Raw genomic sequence first — 8,294 nt, 5'->3', positions numbered from 1 at the left:
CTGGGCGGCTGGCGCTGCAGGGAAGGCGCCGGCCTGGCTGCCGACCCCTAGGGGCGCTGCGGCCCCAGAGGGCCAACCCCGGAGCGGGACGGGGCGGGGCCCGCCCCCGCGCGGCTCCTATTGGCCGAAGAGAGAGACCCGCTAGCTGCCTCTCCCGCTCACTGCCCTCACGTGACCTTCGCTAGGCTGTCTCGCACACACCGTTTCACTTATTGTCCCCGGTCTCTCCACCCCCACGCAACGACTATTTTCTTACACATGCGCAGTGCTGTTCCCGGAAATGCTCGGTTGAACGGTCAAGTGGTCCTTGGTCACCTGACACAGCCCTCCAGAGGAGTGGGCGGGGGTTCTCGTGTCACGTGACGCCCCCGGCTCGCTTCTGTTCTCGCCGTGCTTACAGGAGGGTCTGCGCATGCGCAAAAAACAGCTGTCATCCGCGCACGGAAGAAGCCCCGAAAGCAAAGCAGGGAGCGAGTGAGGGGGAGTGCGGCCGCTCCCCCGACCCTGCGGTGCCGGTAGCTTCCCCGTCCAGGTACAGTCCGCGGAGCCGGGCCGGAGCGCACAGACCCCGCTGGGGGCAGAGGCCGGGCCTGGGGGTGCGGCTGGGGGAGCCCGCAGGGAAGGCCCCTGAGGGGAGCAAGCAGGGGCTGGAGCGCGGTGGCGCAGGGAGCAGCGGGGAGGCCGGTGCACGCAGCACTTAGGTGGGGATGCTTCTGCCACCTGCTGGGGGGAGGGGCCGGGAGTGCGTCTGTGGTGAAGCAGGGATGAGTGGGGAGCAGCACACTTCCCTGTGAGCAGCCCTCGCCCCGCGGAGAGGAGGGCACGGGGGTGCGTGTGGGTCCCAGCGCCCTATGCCGTGCTCACTGTCTACGCCCTAAACCACCAGGCGGTAGGTACGGTGCTGCACTGGCTTAACAGGACGTGAGGGGGTCACACAGGAAACCAGCCCGCTTGCCCCAGCTGTCACTGTGGCTGCTGCCCTTGTGCACGCTGCAGCTGGGCTGGGTGCATCTGTTAGTTCGGCAGCGAAATGGAAGGAAGCGAGGGGCAAATGCAATTCTTGTGGGACATGTTGAGTTGTTTGGAGTTTGTGTTCACAAACATGCTATTGTTGTTTTTAACAAGTGTTTTCATAACATTAATGTGAAAAACAAATCAGACTGCATGTGTGACTTGTCAGTGTGTCTCACACTTCTTGTGTGATTGTACTTCAGAGTTGGATATGGGCATGTGTGTAAACCTAGATAATTTACTGTGTGTGTGGGGGGGGAAATCCCATTTAAAAAAACGTAGTGAAATGAATACAGCAGGTGTATCACTTTGGCCCCAATTCTACAATGACTCAGCATAGGTTGGCCCCCCTACTGCAGTTCTGGTGCTACATGTAGACACAGGTGTCTGTCCAAATAATATTAATCCCTACCTCTTATGTACTGGTTTCCCTCCGTAGTTTTCAAAGTGCTTTACAAATGAAGTAAATGTTGTTGTTCCCATTTCTCAGATGGGGAAACTGAGAAAGAGCTGAAATGACTTGTCCAAGGTCACCCTTCAGGCCAGTGGCTGAGCCAGGAATAGAATCTGGCTCTCCTGAGTGCTAATTGGTTACTCTATCCACTGGGCCATACTGAGTCCCTTATAAGATGGGAACCTTCAGGAAGTGTTTTGAATCCTCTATTATGGAATGTATTGTGGATTCTGTTGCTTTGCATTGTGAAAAAGTTCTCAGTATTTTTATAGAAAAATTTATTTTTAAACTCAGGCTTGGTAAATGAAACTAGCAGGTGTCAGATAAATATAATCAATTAGTTCAGTAGTGCATGGTATTAGATTGAGGAGGTGCTGTTTTGACTTGAACTGTGATACTTTTTTTAAAAAGCCATGGAATTTCACAGATTCTTCATGTATGGATTTGAATACAGTTTTCTGACTGTCCTATTCTCTCCATCATATTCTTTGTATTTTTTTTCAAATGATCCATTTTTCTGTTCTTGCAGCTTCTGTAAACTATAGGTGCAGTAGAAGAACATATTCATTTCTTGTTGTAGTTGATATTTCAGTGAAAGTTAACCAATACAAGACTATAGCTTAGTACTATCACATAGGTGTCATGAAGTGGATAACAAGGGATTGTAGTTCAGAGATAGGGTTCCTATTGTCATTGTCAAAAAAAAATCATAAGCAAACTCTCAACAGACTGTAGCAAGGTATTTTCTGTGTAATAACTGCAAAAACTAGAAAGAAGATGATTAGTGTATTCTGAATTAATTATCGTTTTATGCCCCAGTCCTACAGCTGACCCTGTGTGGGTACAGGGATTCACCTATGCAGAGCAAGTTGCAGGATTGAGACCTTAAATTTTACATTATCAATCTACTTGAAAGTCAGAAAATAAAGGTAAAATCCTCCTCTCCTCACTTGTTCAAGTAATCCTATTAGGTTCATTTGGATTACTCATATGAGTGAAATGAGTGGGATTTGATCCCAAATCAGTAAAAGCATCATTGGCTTCAAGGGCTGGTTAAAACTAACATTTTTTACTTCGAATATTTCTGCTAGGTTGTAATGCATTTGAATGAAGAGAACTGATCTTCTTTCTTTATGTAAAGAAACAAATTCTTCCTACTGATTGATCTTCAGTGTTTATATCATTTCAGAAACTGAAGGATCCACCTTGGATGTTCTTAAATAGCTTTAAATTTATAGTTTCTTCCATTATTATTGCTGCTAACTTTTTAGAAGTAGGGACAAAAATTATCAGGTAGCTGACATACCCATAATTTGTAAGCTGATCTATTTTATGCAAAGCAAAGGGCTTTGTAGTGATAGGTTAGTGGCTTGATTTAAAAAAAAAAAAAAGAGAGAGAGAAACAAAATAGCACAGTGATCTTTTTCTTGGGTGATTTTTTACTAAGATATTGAGTGTGGTGACATACATATTTGTAAAATTGTTTCTCTGTCAGTGTCTATATTTTGATAACCAGCAAATGGTTTTACTGCAACAACACAACCTCCAAATGTAGACAAACAAAAATGTGATTTGCAAATTCTATTTTCCCTTGCTTGAAATTGGGATAAACCTGAACTGGTGTGATTCATGGCTACCCTTGTCTCCACTGAATTTGTGCTGGTATAGCTATGCCAGTTGCTGGCCACTGGTGTCTGAATTGTGGCTAATGCCTGGTAATAAAACCTATACTATAACCTGCTTTTTTGGGATGTCTCCCAGGAAATGATTTTAGCCTAATAATAAAGAATGGTAAAGATTAAGCCATAATGGGATCAGATTTAGCATACATTGCACTTAAGGGGGGGAGGGAGGAGGGCAGGAACATTTAGCCAGTATGAAGAGATGCTAAAATATGAAATTCTAAGATTTAGCCTTCTAATCATAGATTGCAATGTAAATATTAAAAGAAGAAAATGAGGTGGAGTGAGTTAGTTTTTTGTCTTGTGTCTGTTTAATACAGTATTTTGTCAGTAAGGGTCTGAATTTTAAACAAGTCAGGTGGGGAGTTGTGTGCCAAACTTAAATGTACAATTACCACAGTTATGCATTCAAATCAGTAAATTACACAGGTAAATGCTAATTATTATTTTAGATTGTTTAAAATGTGGCCTTTTCAACTGGGGCAGCTGCTTAATGAATTAATTTTGAAGTCTCTCTTATTTCAAGTTGTCTTCTATTGGGATTTGAGTGTATTTCCTAAATCTGATGGTGAACATATCTTGGTTTTAGCTGCATGAGGTGGCTAACTGTATTCAAATGTAGTTTAAATTAAAATCTTGTTTGAAAACTGTTTTTAGTTTTGGCTAAAGTATATATGGAACTTCAGAGTAGCACTTCTTATTATAATTGGCTTACTATTTGATTAAAGTTCCTCTCAATGATTATGGCAAATAAGAATTGTTCTTGGGACACCATAACACTTTTCCAAAACAAAAATGTAAATAGTGTAACAGTGAGGAACTTGTTGCTTTCTGGTGTTTTTTTTTTTTTTTTTGCTTATTTTAATGTCTATAACATAACAGTAAACAAGTGACAGAAAATAACTGTTTAGTTTAATAAATGGAGATATACCTATCTCCTAGAACTGGAAGGGACCTTGAAAGGTCATCGAATCCAGCCCCCTGCCTTCACTAGTAGGCCCGAGTACTGATTTTTACCCCAGGTCCCTAAGTGGCCCTCTCAAGGATTGAACTCACAATCCTGGGTTTAGCAGGCTAATGCTCAAACCACTGAGATATCCTTCCCCCTTATGCTGTTGCATTTAAAAAAAAAATGCCTCCCCCTTCCCTTCCGTAGAATCAGAAATTAGCAAGATTAAATACTGGATATTCTAGAATGAGAACTTAGTTCTTGCATATTTCAAACGTGTAATAAAGGGATTTTATAAGCAGTTGCATACTGATGGGTCTAAATGGCACTATAAAACTGTGCTGCTTTTTTGGAGCAGCAAATTGTTAAGGAGCTTTGTAGGTTTCTTAGATGGTATTGCATTTAGTTTACTATCATAGATTTATATATTAATCTAGGCCTTATTTCATTAGTTAAAAGGTGTGTAATTAAATGATAAAGTCCTGATGCTGTATGCTTAAATGCTTAACTTTATACACATGAGTAGCCCCAATGCCTTCAGAGGAACTTCTCATGTACTTAAAGATAAGAGCATGGATAAGTTTTGCAGGACTTGAGTCTAACTTTGGGTAAAAATAAAGAAACATTCTCAGGTTAAAATAACATTTAAAGCAGATTTTCCTATCAATAATTTAAGATGTTAAAATATGAGAGTTTGAATTTTAAATACATTTGTTCAGGTTAAAACAACTGCATAATGCAAAAAGTAGAAAGTGAAAGCAAATTTACTTCTATCTGTAGCTCTCATCAGTTTCACTTTCTGGTTCTCAAACATTGGCAGAACACTACAATTGGAAACCTTAGGCAGGATTATTTAAATCCAAAAACAATTAAAAAAAAAAAAAGAAAAGAAAACAAAGTGTAAAAATATAATTAGGAAGGCCAAAAAAGAATTTGAGGAACAGTTAGCCAAAGACTCAAAATGTAATAGCAATTTTTTTTTTAGTACATCTGAAACGGGAAGCCTGCTAAACAACCAGTGGGGCTACTGGACAACTGTGATGCTAAAGGAGCACTCAAGGACAATAAGGCTATTGTGGCAAAACTAAATGAATTCTTTGCATGGGTCTTCATGGTTGAGGATGTGAGGGAGATTCCCAAACCTGAACCATTCTCTTTAGGTGGCAAATCTGAGGACCTGTTGATAAATGCAAAATAATGCACATTGGAAAACATAATCCCAACTATACATGTAACATGATGGACTCTAAATTAGCTGTTACCACTCAAGAAAACTATCCACAATGATGCCAAGATTTCTACCTGAAAACATGCAATCAATGTGCAATGGCAGTCAAAAAAGCAAACAGAACGTTGGCAATCATTAAGAAAACGATAGATAATAAGACATAAAATATCATATTGCCTCTATATAAATCCATACAATGGATTTATATAGAGGCAATCCATCCATCTTGAATACTGTGTGCAGATATGGTTCCCATCTCACAAAAGATAGATTGCAATTGGAAAAGGTTCAGAAAAGGGCAACCTAAATGATTAGGCGTATTGGATGGCTTCCATAGGAGGAGAGTTTAATAAGACTGGGACTTTTCAGCTTGGAAAAGAGATGACTAAGGGGGGATATGATAGAGATCTATAAAATCATGACTGAAGTGTTATTTACTTCTTCTCATGTCACATGAACGAGGGGTCACCCAATGAATTTAATAGGTAGCAGATTTAAAACAAAGTATTTTTTTCATACAACGCATAGTCAACCTGTAGAACTCCTTGCCAGAGGATGTTGTGAAGGCCAAGACTATAATAGGGTTAAAAAAAGAACTAGATAAGTTCATGGAGGATAGATCCATGACTGGCCAGGGTGAACAGGGATGGTGTCCCTAGCCTCTGTTTTCCAGAAGCTGGGAATGGGCGACAGGGCATGGATCACTTGATGATTATCTGTTCTGTTCATTCCTCTGGGGCACCTGGCATTGGCCACTGTCAGAAGACAGGATACTGAGCTATATGGACCTTTGGTCTGACCCAATATGGCTATTCTTATGTAAAATAAAATAAAATGCATTTCTGCCAGTAAAAAGTGAATTCCTGTCCCCATCAGGCAAAATGTCAGTGTGGCTAGGATTTCACCCAAAGTTGGTTTTTTTTTTTTTTTTTGTTTTTTTGTTTTTAAATCTAGTTTTCTATCAAAACTTAAAGCTTGAACCTACGGCTTGACAGTGTCCCTCTTTAAAAGAACCTAGATCATTATTACTGCGGAGAAGGAAAGTAAAGAGACAGACATTGTTGGGGGCGATGAGGTTCAGTTAATTTTCACCATTTATTTCCTTCATGTAGAAGTGACCTTACAATATACTCAAAATTACAAATGTATATTTGATACGTTGGAACCAGAAAAATTGTATATACCAGCGTAGTGGTTAAGAAAGACATTTTATTTATTCTAATTCAAAATAAAATAAGACGTATTATGAATTAGAAATTGGGTGGAAATATAGGGAATAAAGCAACAGAAATGAAAGTAAGTTTAAGGATAAGTTAGATATTTTGTAAAGGGGGGAGGCTGGAGTGGTAAAACCAGGAGGTTTATGAGAAATCCCAAGAGATTTCCTTTTTAACAATTCCTTTATTCTGTTTTCTGCAGTTACAGCTCTGCTAATACCTATTATTAAAATATTATTAATGTTTTCCCCTGTAACTCCATGTTTTTTGTTTCTTGTAACTTAGACAAACTTTAACTTTTTGGGCTGAAACTTTCCAGCTTGGTCTCAGTCTCCGACTAATTGCTTTTGAGTAAACATTAAAAAAAAAAAAGTTCTCACTTTTGAGAGTAGGTCAATGAAAAACAGATAACATATATATTTCGTTAAATCTTTTTTTATAACCTAGTGTCCCAGGGATTTTGCGTATGCATTTGAAATTTTGGCAGAGTGATATTTCCGAGTTCAGAAGTTCCTTTTGCTGTCCCTGTGAAAATGTCTCCAAGTTTGACTGAGTTATGAGCCATGGGAACTTGTTAAATGCATGCATGCTCCTGGGCCACACTGAGCCTCACATATCACTTGCAAATTGCTATATGAAGTTATAGCTTCAAACCCAACACAGGCAAAATGAATGTATCTGGTTCCATTTCCCCCATCAAGATGCCTGTTGGTTTGGGGGAAGGAACACTGGGCTGGGAATTAGGAGACTTTTTTGTGTCTTGCCTCTTCCAGTGATGAGAAGCACAAATTATTATTATTATTCTAAACTCTTATTATTGCACGAGACTTTATATCTCTTCCCTAAAAGGGAGGCCTATATAATTCCTTCCATTTTACAGGAGGAATAACCGAGGACTAGAGAGGTTACACATGTCCCTTCTAGCAGAATTGGGACTAGAACCCAGATTTCTAATATGGTGGACCCAAGTCATCTCCTCTAAACTACACTACCTTTCAGCAAGAAAATGCCAAATCTATGTGCTTGACTATGCTCCAAAATGAGACCCTTCATTCTTACATACAGAATGCTTCGAGATCCACAGAGAGTTAGCAGTATGTAAATATGAAGTATCATTAACAGGTATAGAATCCAGGATTCCTAATTCTCAATCCCCTGCTTTAATCACTCATTTCCCAGAGACAGGAATTCTGCTCTCTAATTTTCTAACTGATGCCTAGCAGAGATCTGCATATGATGGAATTATTTTCTTCTTTTTTTCCCCCCAAAAGTCCATTTAAAAACTATGTTAAAAGTATATTAGGGTGTAAAATGAAGGTCTCAAAATTTAGGAAATGTCAGAATTAAACTATACTACGCAACCCTAATTCTGCTCCTTTGTGTGTATGTATTATGACACAATTTTTAAATTTAACAATGATCATGTATAATGGTTTTCCCACTTGATTCAGTGCACGGGATGAACAGTGAGTGAGGCAGGAACTGAAGGAAGAGAAAAGAGTTTTGTGGTCAGGATGCTGGCCTGGGACCTGTGATAATTGGGTTTTATTCCTGGCTCTGCCATACATTTCCTACATAATAAACCAAAACGTTTGGACGTGATCACTAATTATGTGATTCTCTTTTGTTGGGTGCCCTATTTAAGATACCAGGGATTGATATTTGTTTCCCCCTTCCCCCCCAAAAAAAACAAAAAAGTTCTCAAGACTCTCAATTCTAGTTAAAGTCAGTGGGACCTGTGAGATTATCACAT

General features: G+C 39.9%; 1 protein-coding gene across 2 annotated transcripts in view; it reads left to right on the top strand.

Annotated features, from left to right (window-relative positions):
• Positions 1 to 405: 405 nt before the first annotated feature.
• KDM4C (lysine demethylase 4C) overlaps positions 406 to 8,294 on the top strand; it is a 443,189-nt gene continuing 435,300 nt past the window's right edge. The window contains exon 1 of one of the 2 annotated variants that reach the window (XM_050943102.1): positions 406 to 532. The gene's annotated coding sequence lies outside the window, so the exon portion shown is untranslated. Of the gene's footprint in view, positions 533 to 7,509; positions 7,515 to 8,294 lie in introns of those variants that run through there. The other variant, XM_050943101.1, reaches the window with a different exon arrangement.

The sequence above is a fragment of the Gopherus flavomarginatus genome, chromosome 3, assembly GCF_025201925.1.
Source record: "Gopherus flavomarginatus isolate rGopFla2 chromosome 3, rGopFla2.mat.asm, whole genome shotgun sequence".
NCBI lineage: Eukaryota > Metazoa > Chordata > Testudines > Testudinidae > Gopherus > Gopherus flavomarginatus.
Note: the sequence above shows the minus strand (reverse complement) of the source record. Positions and strands in the feature narration are given on the sequence as shown.